At 39.0% G+C, this 7,343-nt stretch overlaps 1 protein-coding gene across 8 annotated transcripts in view; it reads left to right on the forward strand.

The window, feature by feature from the left end:
• LOC102744208 (rab GTPase-activating protein 1-like) overlaps nucleotides 1-7,343 on the forward strand; it is a 359,561-nt gene that overhangs the window by 296,829 nt on the left and 55,389 nt on the right. The gene's annotated exons all lie outside the window — the stretch shown is intronic.

Below are 7,343 nucleotides of genomic sequence, written 5' to 3' on the forward strand. Positions count from 1 at the left end.
AACCACTCCAAAGAGCCAATCCTTTTCTGCAAAATTTCTTTTTTTTTTTTTTAAAGATTTTATTTATTTATTCATGAGAGACAGAGAGAGAGAGAGAGAGAGAAGCAGGCTCCCAAGGAGCAGGGAGCCCGATGCGGGACTCGATCCCAGGACCCTGGGATCATGACCTGAGCCGAAGGCAGACGCTTAACCATCTGAGCCACCCAGGCGCCCTTCTGCAAAATTTCAAAGAGGAATATTTGTTCATTTATTTAAAAGAATTTTTTTTAAAGATGATCCCCGAACCATGTACTGTGTTCAGTTCTCTCTTGAGCCGCCACCTTCAGTCTGGATCAGCTTCTCGGTCTTTCTTGACTTTTATAAGCTTGATACTTTGGAAAATTGTGCGCTAGTTATTTACTAGAATGTCTCTCAATTTGAGTTTGTCTGATGGTTTTGGTGGTTCCTCATAAGTAGATTTAGGGTATACATTTTTGACCAGAATATATCATAGAGATGATTCTGTATTTTTCCCATTGTATCCATTCTGTTGATGGAGTATGATTTTGATTTGTTTCATTACTGGTGATACCCACTTTGATATTTGGAATAGGGTTGTTCCTGCCAGGTTCTCCTTGCAAAGTTGCTCTATTCCTCTTTGCAACTAATAAGAGTTTTGTAGGGAGCTACTTTGAAATTATGTAAACATCCCATGCCTAATCAGTCTCAGTTTATTTCATTTTTACCTATATGGACGCATGCTTTCCTATTTTATTCAGTACTCTATTTTGTTACAATCACTATTTATTTTAATGCTCAAATTATCCCTTTTTTGATCTTTGGGAGCTCCTTCAAGATGGTTTCTGTGTCCTTTGGATGTTCCCTTTAGTCTTGGGCATAACTTGCTTTTGAAACAGTAAGATATCCAGGGTCTTTTTGTACTCCTGGTTCCTTTTAGGAGAAAATGCTATGTAGAAACCAAGATCTGTGTAGTAGATGTGCTCACCACGGAGGTATCATTACCTGTAGGCCTTCTCAGCAGACAGAACTTGGGAGTATGCCACATGCACATCCATACGCACATTTGCAACTCTATTTCTAACTATGTACCTGAAAACTCTGACTCTACACCATTATTTCCACTTGCAGTCCAGTACTGCAGGCTTCATTCCAGTTTTCTCTCGTTCCATTATTATAACTCCCTTCTCTGACATTGAGAAATCTGGATCCTTAACTTATTTGATCAATCCCTTTGTATGTACAAGTCTGTGATTTCTGCTGCCCCCCCACCCACCCCCGCCTTATGTGGATGCCCTCCTCATCCTGCTCAGGCTGTAACTCCCCATGTTAGATTGCACTCTGCTTATGAACGTCTTCCGTGGGGGCTCCAACACACCCGTGCCAGGCTTCCTCGCCATGTAAATGCTCTCCTTGCCTTTCTTAGGCTCTAATGTTCCTCCCAGGGCCACCCCCTTGCTTGGTTACCCTCCTCACTTTACTTGGCCCCACTTTGCTTGGGTGGACCTTTTCTAGGCCACCCTGCACTCTGTTTTCATGGATTTACACAAAAGGAAATCGGATGACTGACAAGTACTCAAGAATTTGCTTTAATAAATGGAAAATAGAGCAAAGATTCTCCGAATATGTTCCTAGACCAAGAGTATCTGCATCACTTGGGAACTTCTTAGAAATGCAGAATTTTAGGCCTCATCTCAGACTTACTAAAGCAAAAGCTCTGGGAATAAGGCCCAACAATATGTGCTTTAACAAGCCCTCCAGCAGATTCTGATGCACACTAGCGTTTGAGACCCATCGTCCTAGGGAGAGAGAGAGGCTCTTCTTAGTATTCCACTCTACGTCCAGGCTCTCTCTTGCATAATGAAGATTCCATGATTGTCAAGTCTGCCTGGGGACCATTTTCAGGGTTTTGGAGGCATCTCAGCATTTTTGACCTTTCATCTGGGTCAGACTGGAATATTTCGTTCATTTTACTAACTTTGGAAAGCCTAATCCTCCAGGGAAAATTATGAACTTGTAGAAGAATTCAACTTTGTCTTTTTGGCTTAGAGACCTTCTAATAAGGCCTAACAAACAGTTAAAGCAGGAATCAGAAATGGTAACAGCAATATCAAAGCAACAGAGGTTGTACAGTTTTTGTTTATTTTAAGCTCACTTACATATAAGAATGTAAATTAATCACCTATTAGTCTCTTATGTTGGGTGTATTTTCTGCAGTTATCAAAAATATGCTACACAACCCTTGTACATTATTGGTAGGAATGTAAATTGGTATAGCCCCTATGGAAGAAAATATGGAGGTTCCTCAAAAACTTAAAAATAGAACTACCATATAATCTAGCAACCCTACTTGTGGGTATACATTCAAAGGAAGTGAAAACAGGATCTCAAGGAAATATCTGCACTCCCATGTTTTTTGTAGCATTATTCACAGTAGCCAATATACGAAAACAATTTAAGTGTCCATCAATGGATGAATAAAAAAGATGTGCTCCATATAAAGGAATATTATTTAGCCATGAGAAAGAAGGAAATCCTGCCATTTGCAAAAAACATGGATGGCCTTGGGGGCATTATGCTAAGTGAAATAAGTCAGAGAAAAACAAATACTGTATGATCTCACTTACATCTGAAATCTAAGAAAGCCAAATTCATAGAAATAGAGAGTAGATTGGTGGTTACCAGGGACATGGGGGTGGGGGAGATGGAGAGATGTTGGTCAAAGGGTTCATATGTCTAGTTGTAATATGAATAAGTTCTGGGGATCTAATGTACAATGTGGTGACTACAGTTAACAAGATTGTATTATATATGTGAAAGTCACTAAGAAAGTAGATCTTAAATGTTCTCGTTACAAAAAAGAAGTGGTAATTATGTGACGTGTTGGAGTTGTTAGCTAATGCAGTGGTGGTTAATTATATTACAGTATATACATATACCAAATCAACATGTTGTATGGCTTAAACTTAAACAGTGTTATATGTCAATTATATCTCAATAAAGCTGGGGGAGAAATAAAGTCCTTAACATCTTCTAGAATATTAAAAATATGTGCCTCACAAATTTGACTTCTATAGACATGGAGGTTTACATTTCAGGTGAATAAGGCAGGTTCTGTAGTAAAACAATTTGACAAGAAAATCTTACCTTTTTTTCTTGAATGGCATGAAAATATAAACAAAAATAAGTGTTATTTATGCTAGAGAACCAAGTCAATTCAGTATTACGGCCTTCACCTCAACTGGATTAGCCTAGAAATCTGTTCTTTGTTTAGATATATTCTTTATCCTTTAGCTTTTCTATCAGCAGGAAAGGATAATTTTCATAGAACCTGAATTAAAAATATTTTCAATTAAAATTAAAAGTTCCCTTAAAGTAAAGTCGATTTCCCTTCTTAAAAGGTGATTAATATTTCTGGTTTTTCACTCTATTGTCAAAGGAGACCTTTGTTACTGTTTTCACAAAATCTTTATAAATGTTTCTGGTTCTCTGTTCTGAGTGCATATGCATAAAAGTTTTGAAAATATCTAGGTGTGTTACCTTTGACTTTTTTGGACTAGAAACAACAGATATATTAAATACATACCTGCTCAAATTTACAAAGTCTAGGAGATGAAGTAAATCACTTAATAATGGCTTTGGCTTAATTTTGTTTGGTCCTTATATATTTGTATTTGTAAATAGTCCCTTGAAAATATATCTCAGGGGGGCACCTGGGTGGCTCAGTTGTTAAGTGTCTGCCTTTGGCTCAGGTCATGATCCCAGGGTCTTGGGTTCGAGCCCCACATCGGGCTCCCCGCTCGGCGGGAGGCCTGCTTCTCCCTCTCCCACTCCCCCTGCTTGTGTTCCCTCTCTCGCTGTGTCTCTCTCTGTCAAATAAATAAATAAAATCTTTTAAAAAATATATATATATATATATCTCAGGAAATTGTTAGCATTGAAAAAGGAAATTTGAGAAACTTTAGTACTCCAAAATTTATGATAATAGATTTTTAAATTTATGAATTTATCATTTGTGATTTCAACACTTTTATGAGATTCTCCTAAGAGCCATAACACTAGCATTCTGTAATCTTGCAAAAGTACTAATTGTCAGTATATGCCCTATGAGTCTGGGTAAGGAGCAAGTCTTATGAGACCAGTGGTCTTTTTCAGCATCTAGATTTCAACTTAACTTTGCTTCTGGGTGGAAAACGTGTCCAAAGAGAAAACCAACCACTAGGGCTGATGGTAGAACTGATGAGAACACAAAGGCCAAGAAATTATGTTTTTTTAGCAAGAAAAGAGCAATTTGGATTAAGTTAAAGCATGCTTTAACTTGTCAGATTTCATAATACTTTCTATGTTATGCACCTAAATCACTGTATACTTTATAGAGACAACAAAGTGCTTCATAAAACTATTTTAATTATTATGGTAGCCAGGAAAAAATTGCTTACAAAAAGAGAAATAAAAAACATTTACAGAGTATTGGAAGGTGCCACAACTTATCAATTACTTGGTTTCATATTTGTAGACTCACCTTGGGTCCCAAGAAGTCACTTTCATTTTTTTCAAATATTAATCTGCATCTTATAGCTTAATTTATTTGTTACATCATAAGTGACACTTACAAAGTCTCAGGACAACCCTCATGTACATCAAGGTCTATAGTAGTGAAGGATGGGGAAGGAGAGTTAACCACATTTTTTAAATAAGATTAATTATAAAATAGCAATACTTCATTTAAAAAAAGTTAGCTGGCAGTTAGAAACTCTGTCTTTTTCATAAACATTGGTATTACCAGTACCTGTACAAGATGATAAGTAGGTCCTCAATATGTGCTTCTTGATGTAAACAGATTTTACTTGAATCAGCAGTGAAAACTGGATATCCTAACTTGGAGCTCCTCTGTAATTTATCCTCATAATCTTGTTTTGGAAATATCCCCTTGGAGACTGTGGTAAGAATAAGAAACCCATATAGGCCCCAAAGGTCTATTCTAATATTCCTCCTTATCTTGTTGGCTAATGCTCTTGACACCATTCTGTTGAAGTGTATTAGATTATGTTCAGGTTTTGTATTTGCCTGAGGCATGTGTAAGTAGAAGCCAAGTTATAGTGAACAATTTGAAATAACAACCTCTCCATAAAGAGTGAAAAAGTACCTCAGAGATAGAATTAAGTTATGGGGGCACCTGGTGGCTCAGACGTTAAGCGTCTGCCTTTGGCTCAGGTCGTGGTCCCGGGGTCCTGGGATCGAGCCCCGCATCAGGCTCTCGAGCCCCGCATCAGGCTCCCGAGCCCCGCATCGGGCTCCCTGCTCAGTGGGAAGCCTGCTTGCCTCTCCCTCCCCCTGCTTGTGTTCCCTCTCTCACTGTGTCTCTCTCTGTCAAATAAATAAAATCTTTAAAAAAAAAAAAAAAGAATTAAGTTATGAACATGTAAAACAAAAAGAACTTTTCTTTTTTAGCCTTCCCATATGTTTAAAAGGATGGCATTCATTTCAGTTATTAATAAGGATATTTCCCTGTGAGCTTAAAGCTTATAACACAGATTTCCACCTATAAAACATCCTACATATATGTGTTCTAAAGTCTTTATGTGTAGAGGGGAAATGAGTAATCTTAGACAAGTTCTGGCCTGTCCTTTTTAATGACAGTAGCTAAAGAAACATGGGTACACATCTCTATTTGAACTCAGGAACCAAGGAGATTTGAATAGCAATACTCTATGTTTATGGAATTTTTTACCAATGCTGTAATTTTTTTTTTTTTTATAAATGCTATAATGTAAAATTGGTAGAATTTTTTTTTTTTTTTTTTTAAAGACCTTATTTATTTATTTGACAGAGACAGAGACAGCGAGAGCAGGAACACAAGCAGCGGGAGGGGGAGAGGGAGAAGCAGGCTTCCCCCCTGAGGAGGGAGCCCAATGCGGGACTCGATCCCAGGACCCCGGGATCATGACCTGAGCCGAAGGCAGACGCTTAACGACTGAGCCACCCAGGCGCCCAAATTGGTAGAATTTTTTTTACAAAAGTCTAGGTCTCTAGATATAGCTGACAATCTTCATATAGTTTCTTGTAATAAAATATAATTAAGTAGTGGGGCTTTTTTTGTTTTTGTTTTTTTTGTTTTAGAGAGCACACGAACACGGGGGTGGGAGGAAGGGAGGGGCAGGGGGAGGGAGAGAGAGAATCTTAAGCAGGCTCCGTGCCCAGCACGTAGCCCCACATGGGGCTCGATCTCACAACCCTGAGATCATGACCTGAGCCAAAATCAAGAGGTGGATGCTTAACCCCCTCAGCCACCCAGATGCCCCTAATTAAGTAGTTTTTTAAAGTAAAGATCTCTCCTTACCCTCTCTTTTCTCTTTCCTCCCTCAGTTTAATTAGTCCCTCCATACTTTTTCCATGTCCAACATTTGGAGGTTTGTGACATCACAGTGACTTGATGAGGCGCACTCTTCATTTCACTGCATTTCCTACCATAGCCATTTGTTTTAAAATGATATATAAGGGGCATCTAGGTGGCTCAGTCGGTTAAACGTCTGACTCTTGATTTCGGGCCAGGTCATGATCTAGGGTGGTGAGATGGAGCCCCACATGGGGCTCCCATGCTGGGCAAGGAGTCTGCTTAGGATTCTCTTTCTCTCTCTCTCCCTGCTGGCCTACACGCACACACTCTCCCTTTCTCTCTCTCTCTCTGAAAATAAAATGATATATGATATTGGGGCACCTGGCTGGCTCAGTCTGTAGAGCATGTGACTCTTGATCTTGGCGTCATGGGTTTGAACCCCCTGTTGGGTGTAGAGATTACTTTTATTTATTTTTTTCCCAAAATGATCTTTTAAAATTTATTTTATTATGTTATGTTAGTCACCATACATTACATCATTAGTTTTTGATGTGGTGTTCCATGATTCATTGTTTGCATATAACATCCAGTGCTCCATGCAGTACATGCCCTCCTTAATACCTGTCACTGGGCTAACCCATCCCCCCAGCCCCTCCCCTCTAGAACCTTCAGTTTGTTTCTCTGAGTCCATGGTCTCTCATGGTTCGTCTCCCCCTCCGATTTCCCCCCCTTCATTTTTCCCTTCCTTCTCCTAATGTCCTCCATGCTAATCCTTATGTTCCACAAATAAGTGAAACCATATGATAATTGACTTTCTCTGCTTGACTTATTTCACCTAGCGTAATCTCCTCCAGTCCCATCCATGTCGATGCAAATGGTGGGTATTCATCCTTTCTGATGGCTGAGTAATAGTCCATTGTATATATGGACCACATCTTCTTTATCCATTTGTCTGTTGAAAGGCATCTCGGCTCTTTCCACAGTTTGGCTATTGTGGACATTGCTGCTA

The sequence above is a fragment of the Leptonychotes weddellii genome, chromosome 6, assembly GCF_054177405.1.
Source record: "Leptonychotes weddellii isolate Sample4059 chromosome 6, ASM5417740v2, whole genome shotgun sequence".
In the NCBI taxonomy this organism is placed as follows: domain Eukaryota; kingdom Metazoa; phylum Chordata; class Mammalia; order Carnivora; family Phocidae; genus Leptonychotes; species Leptonychotes weddellii.